Here is a 12,794-nt window from a genome sequence, read left to right as displayed (position 1 = left end):
TCCTTGCATTAGCGTAGCCTTTTCTGTAGCCTGTCAACTATGTGTCTGTCTATCCCTGTTCTCTCCTCTCTGCACAGACCATACAAACGCTCCACACCAGCAGTGGCCGCGACCACCCTAATCTGGTGGTCCAGCGCCAGACACCTACTTCTGGGAGTTCCAGTTCCGGTAGCCTCTGAACTGCCGATCATGGCCAACAAGGCAGAGCTCATCTCAGCCTATGCCTCCTCCAGTCCCTTGACTTCTTGGCACTGACGGAAACATGGATCACCACAGATAACACTGCTACTCCTACTGCTCTCTCCCTCGTCCGCCCACGTGTTCGCACATTCCCCGAGAGCTTCTGGTCAGCGGGGTGGTGGCACCGGGATCCTCATCTCTCCCAAGTGGTCTTCTCTCTTTCTCCCCTTACCCATCTGTCTATTGCCTCCTTTGAATTCCATGCTGTCACAGTTACCAGCCCTTTCAAGCTTAACATCCTTATCATTTATCGCCCTCCAGGTTCCTCGGAGAGTTCATCAATGAGCTTGATGCCTTGATAAGCTCCTTTCCTGAGGACGGCTCACCTCTCACAGTTCTGGGCGACTTTAACCTCCCCACGTCTACCTTTGACTCATTCCTCTCTGCCTCTTCTTTCCACTCCTCTCCTCTTTTGACCTCACCCTCTCACCTTCCCCTACTCACAAGGCAGGCAATACGCTTGACCTCATCTTTACTAGATGCTGTTCTTCCACTAACCTCATTGCAACTCCCTCCAAGTCTCCGACCACTACCTTGTATCCTTTTCCCTCTCGCTCTCATCCAACACTTCCCACTGCCCCTACTCGGATGGTATCGCGCCGTCCCAACCTTCGCTCTCTCTCCCCGCTACTCTCTCCTCTTCCATCCTATCATCTCTTCCCTCTGCTCAAACTTTCTCCAACCTATCTCCTGATTCTGCCTCCTCAACCCTCCTCTCCTCCCTTACTGCATCCTTTGACTCTCTATGTCCCCTATCCTCCAGGCCGGCTCGGTCCTCCCCCCCTCCCGCTCCGTGGCTCGACGACTCATTGCGAGCTCACAGAACAGGGCTCCGGGCAGCCGGCGGAAATGGAGGAAACTCGCCTCCTGCGGACTGGCATCCTTTCACTCCCTCCTCTCTACATTTTCCTCCTCTGTCTCTGCTGCTAAAGCCACTTTCTACCATTCTAAATTCCAAGCATCTGCCTCTAACCCTAGGAAGCTCTTTGCCACCTTCTCCTCCTCCTGAATCCTCCCCCTCCTCCCTCTCTGCAGATGACTTCGTCAACCATTTTGAAAAGAAGGTCGATGACATCCGATCCTCGTTTGCTAAGTCAAACGACACCGCTGGTTCTGCTCACACTGCCCTACCCTATGCTCTGACCTCTTTCTCCCCCTCTCTCCAGATGAAATCCCGTCTTGTGACGGCCGGCCGCCCAACAACCTGCCCGCTTGACCCTATCCCCCTCCTCTCTTCTCCAGACCATTTCCGGAGACCTTCTCCCTTACCTCACCTCGCTCATCAACTCATCCCTGACCGCTGGCTACGTCCCTCCCGTCTTCAAGAGAGCGAGAGTTGCACCCTTCTGAAAAAACCTACACTCGATCCCTCCGATGTCAACAACTACAGACCAGTATCCCTTCTCTCTTTTCTCTCCAAAACTCTTGAGCGTGCCGTCCTTGGCCAGCTCTACCGCTATCTCTCTCAGAATGACCTTCTTGATCCAAATCAGTCAGGTTTCAAGACTAGTCATTCAACTGAGACTGCTCTTCTCTGTATCACGGAGGCGCTCCGCACTGCTAAAGCTAACTCTCTCCTCTGCTCTCATCCTTCTAGACTTATCGGCTGCCTTCGATACTGTGAACCATCAGATCCTCCTCTCCACCCTCTCCGAGTTGGGCATCTCCGGCGCGGCCCACGCTTGGATTGCGTCCTACCTGACAGGTCGCTCCTACCAGGTGGCGTGGCGAGAATCTGTCTCCTCACCACGCGCTCTCACCACTGGTGTCCCCAGGGCTCTGTTCTAGGCCCTCTCTTATTCTCGCTATACACCAAGTCACTTGGCCCTGTCATAACCTCACATGGTCTCTCCTATCATTGCTATGCAGACGACACACAATTAATCTTCTCCTTTCCCCCTTCTGATGACCAGGTGGCGAATCGCATCTCTGCATGTCTGGCAGACATATCAGTGTGGATGACGGATCACCACCTCAAGCTGAACCTCAGCAAGACGGAGCTCCTCTTCCTCCCGGGAAGGACTGCCCGTTCCATGATCTCGCCATCACGGTTGACAACTCCATTGTGTCCTCCTCCCAGAGCGCTAAGAACCTTGGCGTGATCCTGGACAACACCCTGACGTTCTCAACTAACATCAAGGCGGTGTCCCGTTCCTGTAGGTTCATGCTCTACAACATCCGCAGAGTACGACCCTGCCTCACACAGGAAGCGGCGCAGGTCCTAATCCAGGCACTTGTCATCTCCCGTCTTGATTACTGCAACTCGCTGTTGGCTGGGCTCCCTGCCTGTGCCATTAAAACCCTACAACTCATCCAGAACGCTCGCAGCCCGTCTGGTGTTCAACCTTCCCAAGTTCTCTCACGTCACCCCGCTCCTCCGCTCTCTCCACTGGCTTCCAGTTGAAGCTCGCATCCGCTACAAGACCATGGTGCTCGCCACGGAGCTGTGAGGGGAATGGCATCTCAGTACCTCCAGGCTCTGATCAGGCCCTACACCCAAACAAGGACACTGCGTTCATCCACCTCTGGCCTGCTCGCCTCCCTACCACTGAGGAAGTACAGTTCCCGCTCAGCCCAGTCAAAACTGTTCGCTGCTCTGGCCCCCAATGGTGGAACAAACTCCCTCACGACGCCAGGACAGCGGAGTCAATCACCACCTTCCGGAGACACCTGAAACCCCACCTCTTCAAGGAATACCTAGGATAGGGTAAGTAAGGGTAAGTAATCCTTCTCACCCCCTTCTCCCCCAACAAGATTTAGATGCAAGTGGCTGTTCCACTGGTTGTCATAGGTATTTGCACCAATTTGTAAGTCGCTCTGGATAAGAGCGTCTGCTAAATGACTTAAATGTAAATGTAAATGTAAAGTGGCTAGTGATACATGTATTACATAAAGATGCAGTAGATGATATAGAGTACAGTATATACATATACATATACATATACATATGAGATGAGTAATGTAAACATTATATTAAGTGGCATTGTTTAAAGTGGCTAGTGATACATTTTTTACATCAATTCCCATTGTTAAAGTGGCTGGAATTGAGTCAGTATGTTGGCAGCAACCACTCAATGTTAGTGGTGGCTGTTTAACAGTCTGACGGCCTTGAGATAGAAGCTGTTTTTCAGACTCTCGGTCCCTGCTTTGATGCACCTGTACTGACCTCATCTTCTGGATGAGGCAGTGGCTCGGGTGGTTTTTGTCCTTGATGATCTTTATGGCCTTCCTGTGACATCGGGTGGTGTAGGTGTCCTGGAGGGCAGGTAGTTTGCCCCTGGTGATGCGTTGTGCAGACCTCACTACCCTCTGGAGAGCCTTACGGTTGTGGGCGGAGTAGTTGCCGTACCAGGCGATGATACAGCCCGACAGGATGCTCTCGATTGTGCATCTGTAGAAGTTTGTGAGTGCTTTTGGTGTCAAGGCAAATTTCTTCAGCCTCCTGAGGTTAAAGAGGCGCTGCTGTTCCTTCTTCACAACGCTGTCTGTGTGGGTGGACCAATTCAGTTTGTCCGCGATGTGTACGCCAAGGAACTTAAAACTTACTACCCTCTCCACTACTGTCCCATCGATGTGGATAGGGGGAGGAGTGCTTGACCACGCAGTCGTGGGTGAACAGGGAGTACAGGAGAGGGCTCAGAACGCACCCTTGTGGAGCCCCAGTGTGGAGGATCAGCGGGGTGGAGATGTTGTTACCTACCCTCACCACCTGGAGGCGGCCCATCAGGAAGTCCAGTACCCAGTTGCAAGGGCGGGGTCGAGACCCAGGGTCTCGAGCTTGATGGCGAGTTTGGAGGGTACTATGGTGTTAAATGCTGAGCTGTAGTCGATGAACAGCATTCTCACATAGGTATTCCTCTTGTCCAGATGGGTTAGGGCAGTGTAAGTGTGGTTGCAAATGCGTCGTCTGTGAACGGAAGTGAATGCTACGGGCGGTAGTTGTTCAGCTCAGTTACCCTTAGCTTTCTTGGGAACAGGAACAATGGTGGCCCTCTTGAAGCATGTGGGAACAGCAGACTGGGATAAGGATTGATTGAATATGTCCGTAAACACACCAGCCAACTGGCCTGCGCATGCTCTGAGGACGCGGCTGGGGATGCCGTCTGGGCCTGCAGCCTTGCGAGGGTTAACACGTTTAAATGTTTTACTCACGTCGGCTGCAGTGAAGGAGTCTGCAGGTTTTGGTAGCGGGCCATGTCAGTGGCACTGTATTGTCCTCAAATGAGCAAAAACGTTATTTAGTATGTCTGGGAGCAAGACATCCTGGTCTGCGACAGGGCTGTTTTTCTCATACCCAAGAAGGCTCGAGGATGTAATCTCTGCCAAAAGTGCTTCAACAAAGTACTGAGTAAAGGGTCAGAACACATATGTCAATGGATATTTTTGTTTTTCATTTTCTATAAAATTTGCAAAAAAAATCTAAAAACCTATTTTTGGTTTGTCATTATGGGGTAGTGTGTGTAGTTTGATGAGGGGGAAAAAACAATTAAAAACATTTTAGAATAAGGCTGTAATGAAACAAAATGTGGAAAAGGTCAAGGAGTCTGAATACACTATATATACAGAGTAAACCAAACATTAAGAACACCTTCCTAATATTGAGTTGCACCCGCCTCTTTTGCCCTCAGAACAGCCTCAATTGGTAGGAACATGGACTCTTCAAGTTGTCGAAAGCGTTTCACAGGGATGCTGGCCCAAGTTGACTCCCAATGCTTCCAAACAGTTGTGTCAAGTTGGCTGGATGTCCTTTGGCTGGTGGACCATTCTTGATACACACGGGAAACTGTTGAGCGTGAAGAACCCAGTAGCGTTGCAGTTCTTGACACAAACCGGTGCCTACTACCATACCCAATTCAAAAGGCACTTAAATATTTTGTCTTGCCCATTCACCCTCTGAATGGCACACATACTCAATCCATGTCTCAATTGTCTTAAGGTTTAAAAATACTTATTTAAACCCGTCTCCTCCCCTTCATCTACACTGATGTAGAAGTGGATTTAAACGAGTGACATTTTGAAGGATACACTTGGTTAGTCTGTCATGGAAAGAGCATGTGTTCACAATGTTTTGTACGTGATTGTATCCCAATGTGTAATCAAGGTTTCTTTTTGTTAAATACTATATCTGTTTATGCAGTGTACCAAATTATCTACAACTATATTCCGGACCCGACCATCCGCTCAAGAAAAAAAAACATCTAGTGGCTGAGAGTAATTGGGGACCCTGGCTTTAACCCTTATGACGAACCCATTGACCTGGTCCTGCAACAGAGGGGTGAGCTGGTGGTTATATAATGTACTATCAACTAGCAAATCAATATTACCATAAAAAGGTTTCTATTCGCATAAACCTCAGCTCCCAGCTCAGTGTGGCATATGGACACTCATCGACTAGCTCGATTGCATTTCTCTCTGCCTTTCCTTCATGTAAATCAAATTATGGGTCCACTTATTGACTATCCTTAGGATGCAGGCTTTAAATTGATCTCTCTTAAGTCTACAAGACTTAAGGTTGATATTTTACAGTAGTTGACTGTTGAACATGGAGCTATTGCGCAACAGGAGATCTACCCACCCAGCAAGACTGTCTAGCCCCATGTTAAATGAAATTGCAGGGTGTTAATGGTGTAAACTATTTTCTGCATAGGAAACGACCTTGCTGAGGCCCTGTGGCTGTGGTTGAAGGGAAAAGGAGGAGGAGGGAGGGAGGATCCAGCACCCGGCTAGATGGGGCTGGCTGGCTTCTGATCCAACTCACATCGCTCACTTGGTTTGCGTCCCAAATGGTGCTCCATTCCTTATATAGTGCACTACCTTTGGCAAGGTTCCATAGGGCTCTGGTCAAAACTAGTGCACTGGATCGGGTTCCATTTGGGACACCACCCCTGGGTCTTAGCGGCTAAAATAGCGCTAGGCTAGCTCCAGTGGCTGTTCACACCCACACCATCCGGTTGTCCCGTCAGGCAACGCCACGTCGGGCTGACTCGGAGACAATAATTACTGTCTAATTAGTGAGATGAGCAGTGGTTTAATGTTTAATCGCCTCTCCGGCCCGGTCGGCCACAGGTGAGAACCAGATCCCACCGCCGGACTGGATGACTGGGAGACTGACTGACAGGTGCTGGGAACACTACTACACTACAACCATGAGACAAATGTATCCTCGTGGGTGAAGTGGCCTCTTGACTTGCACGGATATGGAGTCAGAGTATGAGACAACAGTCATTTCCATTATATGGAGTGAAAATGGGAAAACTGACTGTAGATCAGAGCTGACTTGAGGTTAGTGTATCAAACATCAGCTAATATGACTGTGTTTTATGAGGTGAAAACGGAAAACTCACTTTAGATCAGAGCTTAGTAACGGACTTGGAAGGGCCTTTGTTTTGGATTGTGGCTTGCTGGTCAAGTTTGACACTATACTTTAATGAGCAGTTTGCCTCCGAGTGTGTGTGTGTGTGTGTGTGTGTGTGTGTGTGTGTGTGTGTGTGTGTGTGTGTGTACCTGCCGCCTGGGTAGTCACTGTAGTCTATTTTCTTACCAGTTTCATATATTTTTTTTCATTTTGTTCCACTTTTGAGTCATTGGCCTGTTTTTTTGTTGTTGCTTTTTGACCACAGATATCTCAGCTATAATGACCACAGAGTAAATGTACCTCCAAACTCAGACCTTTAGGTTTAAGCTGGGAGGCATAATGTGGTTAAGTATGGGACATTTGGCGTGTCATGCACTCTGTGATTAGGAAAGTGATGAAAGGTGCAAGACGTGAAATTTGGAGAGGGGGTTGATAGAGCTTTCTCAGGATAGGGGGAGACTTTTTAGGGGAGGGACAGTTATATACGTTGTAACTTTCATGTACAACTGTGTCTAGCAGCTTGATCATCATGGTACTTTTACAGGCATGATTTATGGGAAGTATACTTGAAACTTGTATCTCACTATGGTAAGTTGTGAAATAAGTATATTTAGTTATAATCGTAAGGGCTTAGCATATAATAAGATGATCAGGCTTTACCGGGCTAAAACAGAATGAATATATACTGAACAAAAATATAAAACGCAACAATTTTTTTTTTTTTTTTACAAAGTTACAGTTTATACAAGGAAAACAGCCATGGGTGAGTTTTTCCCCACAAAAGGGCTTAATTATAGACAGAAATACAGAGGCGGCTTATGGTAGAGAAATTAACATTAAATTATCTGGCAACAGCTCTGGTGGACATTCCTGCAGTCAGTATGCCAATTGCACGCTCCCTCAAAACATCTGTGGCATTGTGTTGTGACACAAAACCCCTCTGCAGCATTTGACACTGTCGGTTATAAGATTTTAACTGACCTTATTGAGAGGCTTCTTGGAGTTTCTGGAACACCCATTGTCTGGTTCCACTCCCATCTATCTAAGACAACAGTTTGTCTCCCTTGGCAACTACAGGTCTCCCCCAGCCCCTGTATCACCAGATGTCCGACAAGGCTCAGTGTTAAGTCCATTACTGTTTAGTATGCTACCCCTTGGTCAGATCATCTGTCAATTCGGAGTCAGATTTCACTGTTATGCAGATGACACACAAATCCACAACCACACAAAACCCATTCTGGTACCCCCCTTTGTTGTTGACTGTCTCCGTAAAGTGAAAACTTGGATGAGCAATAACTTTTTTTTAACTAAATGACGACAAAACAGAGATCATGCTCATGGGCCCGAACTCCCTCATCAAGAAACTGGGTCAGGTCAACATGAGAATCGACAGCTGCAATTCCATAGGCAGGAACCTTGGTGTTATATTTGACTCCACTCTGTGGTTTGAACCACATATCCGGAACATAACCAACTTGGCCTTCTTCCACCTCAAAAAAAAATCTCACGACTCAGACCCTCTCTCACTGATCCCCCTACTGAAACCCTCCTTCACACCTTTGTTTTAATCACACCTGGACTACTGCAACGCCATCTCTCAAATCAAATAAATCTAAATGTATTTGTCACATGGGCCGAATACCACCGGTGTAGACTTCACAGTGAAATGTTTGCTTATGAGCCCTTCCCAACAATGCAGAATTTAAAAATATATACAGGGAGTACCAGTACCAGATCAATGTGCAGAGGTACGAGGTACTTGAGGTAAACATGTACATGAAGGCAGGGTAAAGTGACTAGACATCAGGATAGATAATAATAGTAAAATAAAGAACAGAGAAGCAGCAGCATATGATGATTGTAAAAGTGTGTGTAATGTGTATGTGTGTTGTGTCGGTCTGTGTGTGTGTGCGAATGTGAATGTCTGTGGAGTTTGTGTGGGAGTGTCAAGGTAGTGTGTGTGTGTGTGTCTATAAACTCAGCAAAAAAAGAAAACATTCATTTTTCAGGAACCAGTCTTTCAAAGTTAATTTGTAAAAATCCAAATAACTTCATAGATCTTCATTGTAAAGGGTTTAAACACTGTTTCACATGCTTGTTCAATGAACCATAAACAATTAATGAACATACACCTATGGAACGGTCGTTAAGACACTAACAGCTTACAGACGGTAGGCAATTAAGGTCACAGCTATGAAAACTTAGGACACTAAATAGGCCTTTCTAATGACTGAAACACACCAAAAGAAAGATGCCCAGGGTCCTTGCTTATCTGCGTGAACATGCCTTAGGCATGCTGCAAGGAGGCATGAGGACTGCAATGTCTGTACTTTGAGACGCCTAAGTCAGAGCTATAGGGAGACAGGACGGACAGCTGATCGTCCTCTCAGTGGCAGACCACATGTAACAACACCTGCACAGGATCGGTACATCTGAACATCACACCTGCAGGACAGGTACAGGATGGCAACAACAACTGCCCGAGTTACACCAGGAACACACAATGGTACCCTTCCTGCAGGCTCATCCTGACATGACTAATATATATAATAATAATAATAATATATGCCATTTAGCTGACGCTTTTATCCAAAGCGACTTACAGTCATGTGTGCATACATTCTACGTATGGGTGGTCCCGGGAATCGAACCCACTACCCTGGCGTTACAAGCGCCATGCTCTACCAACTGAGCCACAGAAGGATGACTCTCCAGGATGACAATGCCACCAGCCATACAGCTCGTTCTGTGCATGATTTCCTGCAAGACGGGAATGTCAGTGTTCTGCCATGGCCAGCGAAGAGCCCGGATCTCAATCCCATTGAGCATGACTGGGACCTGTTGGATTGGAGGGTGAGGGCCAGGGCCATCCCCCCCAGAAATGTCTGGGAACTTGCAGGTGCCTTGGTGGAAGAGTGGGATAACATCTCACAGCAAGAACTGGCTAATCTGGTGCAGTCCATGAGGAGGAGATGCACTGCAGTACTTAATGCAGCTGGTGGCCACACCAGATAGTGACTGTTACTTTTGATTTTGACCTCCCCCCTTTTTCCAGGGACACATTGTTCAATTTCTGTTAGTCACATGTCTGCGTAACTTGTTCAGTTTGTCTCAGTTGTTGAATCTTATGTTCATACAAATATTTACATGTTAAGTCTGAAAATAAATGCAGTTGACAGTGAGAGGACGTTTATTTTTTTGCTGTGTTTATATGGTTTGTATATATAGTCTAGTGAGTGTGCGTAGAGTCAGTGCAAGATAGTTTGGGTACCATTAATTTACTCTTTAGCAGTCTGGCTATTCAGAAGTCTTATGGCTTGGGGGTAGAAACTGTCTTGGAGCCTGTTGGTCCGAGAGCCGATGCTCCAGTACTGTTTGCCGGACGGTAGTAGTGAACAGTCTATGGCTTGGGTGGCTGAAGTCTTTGGCAATTTTTCAGGCCTTCCTCTGACACCGCCTGATATAGAGGTCCTGGATAGCAAGGAGCTCGGCCCCAGTGATGTACTGGGCTGTCTGCACCACCCTCTGTAGCGCTTTGCGGTTAGGGGTGGTGCATTTGCCACTACCAAGCAGTGATGCAGCCAGTCAAGATGCTCTTGATGGTGGAGCTGTAAAACCTTTTTAGGATCTGAGGGCCCATGACAAGTGTTTTTAGCCTCCTGAGGGGGAGGAGACACCGCCGTGCCCGCTTCATAACTGTGCGGACCATGTTAGGGCCATGTTAGGGTCCTTAGTGAAGTGGACGCCAAGGAACATTTAACTGGCATGTTCTCTCCTCTTTCTCCTATAGTCCACAATCAGCTCCTTGGTCTTACTGACGTTGAGGGAGGAGATGGCCTGGCACCACACAGGTCTCTGACCTCCATGTAGGCTGACTCATCACCGTGTTGTCAGCAAACTTGATGATGTTGTTGGGAGTCGTGAGTGGCCACAGTCATGGGTGAACAGGAGGGGGCTAAGCACACACGCCTGACGGGCCCCCATGTTGAGAGTCAGCATGGCGGAGGTGTTCTTGCCTACCCTCACCACAGGATACAGTTGCAGAGGGAGAGGTTCAGTCCCAAGGTCCCTAGCTTGGTGATGAGCTTGGAGGGTACAATGGTGTTGAACGCTGAGCTGGAGTCTATGAACAGCATGCTCACGTAGTTATTTCCCCTTTTGTCCAGTTGGGAGAGGGCAGTGTGAAGCGCAATTAAGATTTCGTCATCTGTAGATCTGTTGGGGCGGTATGCAAATTGAAGTGGGTCTAGGGCGTCTGGGATGATGGTGTTGATGTGTGTCATGACCAGTCTTTCAAAGCACTTCACAATTACAGATTTGAGTGCTATAGGGCAATAGTCATTTAGGCAGGTTGCCTTGGAGCTCTTGGGAACAGAGAATGGTTGTCAATTTGAAACACGTTGGGATTATAGACTGGGACAAGGATAGACACTTGCCAGCTGGTCTGAGCATGCTTTGAGAAAATGCCCCGGTGTCCTGTCTGGCCCAGAGGCCTTGTGATTGTTAATCTGTTGAAACGTGGAGAGCGAGATCACAGTCACCCGAAAAAAAGGGGCACACAAGGCATGTCTGTAAAAAAGCATTCCAGGTGAAGCTCGTTGAGAGAATGCTAAGAGTATGCAAAGCTGTCATCAAGGCTAAGGGTGGCTACTTCGAAGAATCTCAAATATATTTTTATTTGTTTAATACTTTTTTGGTTACTACATGATTCCATGTGTGTTATTTAATAGTTTTGACCCCTCCTGTCTCAGCCTCCAGTATTCATGCTGCAATAGATTGTGTCGGGGGGCTAGGGTCAGTCAGTTTCTCCTGTCCTATCCGGTGACCTGTGTGAATTCTAGTATGCTCCCTCTAATTCTCTCTCTCTTTCTTCTCTCTGAGGACCTGAGCCCTAGGACCATGGCTCAGGACTACCTGGCCTGATGACTACTTGCTGTCCCCAGTCCACCTGGTAGTGCTGCTGCTCCAGTTTCAACTGTTCTTCCTGCGGCTATGGAACCCTGACCTGTTCACCGGATGTGGCATCTTGTCCTGGACCTGCTGTTTTCGACTCTCTCTCTCTCTCTCCACCGCACCTGTTGTCTCTAACTCTGAATGATCGGCTATAAAAAGCCAAATGACATTTACTCCTGAGGTGCTGACCTGTTGAACACTCTACAACCACTGTGATTATTATTATTTGACCCTGCTGGTCATCTATGAACATTTTAATATATATAATATAATAATATATGCCATTTAGCAGACGCTTTTGACCCTACAGTCTGTGTACATTCTATGTATGGGTGGTCCCGGGATTGAAACACCCTTCTACCAACTGAGCAGAAGGACCACAAATCTTGGCCATGTACAGTTATAATCACCACCCTCAGAGCCTGGTTCCTCTGTAGGGAGTTTTTCCTAGCCACAGTGCTTCTACATCTGCATTGCTTGTTGTCTGGGGTTTAAGGCTAGGGTTCTGTGTAGCATTTTGAGACATCCGCTGATGTAAAAACAACTTTAAAAATACCTTTGATTGATTTCTTCACTATTATTCTACAAATGTAGAAAAAAACACTTGAATGAGTAGGTGTCTAAACCTTTGACTGGTACGGTGTGTATATACATATACACATATATAGATATAGATATATATATACACACACACACACACATATATATCTATATACACACACACACACACATATATAATATATATACACACACACACACACACACACACACACATTTACATATATATCTATATACACTCATATATTTATATATATTTAAACATATATATAAATATATAAATATTTATTTATATATTTATAAAATATATATAAATATATAATATGTATTTATATATTTATATATTTATATAAATATATATAAAATATATATAAATATATATATATATATATATATATATAAATATATAAATATATATAAATATATAAATATATATAAATATATATATAAATATATATTTATATAAATATATATATATATATATATAAATATATTTATATATATATATATATATTTATATATATTTATATATATATATATATAAATATATATAAATATATAAATATAAATAAATAAATAATAAATAAATAAATAAAATAAATAAATAAATAAATAAATAAATATATATATATATATATATATATATACACACATGCTCATTTTCAGCTTCCAGGAATTGTGTACAGAA

At 45.6% G+C, this 12,794-nt stretch overlaps 1 protein-coding gene and 1 long non-coding RNA gene across 2 annotated transcripts in view; both read right to left on the bottom strand.

Annotated features, from left to right (window-relative positions):
* LOC127906739 (uncharacterized) overlaps window positions 1-2,011 on the bottom strand; it is an 11,667-nt gene extending 9,656 nt beyond the window's left edge. Inside the window, exon 1 of the long non-coding RNA XR_008062726.1 lies at window positions 1,840-2,011. This is a non-coding gene — a long non-coding RNA (uncharacterized LOC127906739). The remainder of the gene's footprint in view (window positions 1-1,839) is intronic.
* The window catches only part of LOC118391996 (insulin receptor substrate 1-B-like), a 109,143-nt gene that overhangs the window by 76,722 nt on the left and 19,627 nt on the right, over window positions 1-12,794 (bottom strand).

The sequence above is a fragment of the Oncorhynchus keta genome, chromosome 13 (assembly GCF_023373465.1).
Source record: "Oncorhynchus keta strain PuntledgeMale-10-30-2019 chromosome 13, Oket_V2, whole genome shotgun sequence".
Taxonomy (NCBI): Eukaryota; Metazoa; Chordata; class Actinopteri; order Salmoniformes; family Salmonidae; genus Oncorhynchus; species Oncorhynchus keta.
The sequence above is the reverse complement of the archived record's forward strand: the minus strand, read 5'-3'. Positions and strand labels throughout refer to the sequence as shown.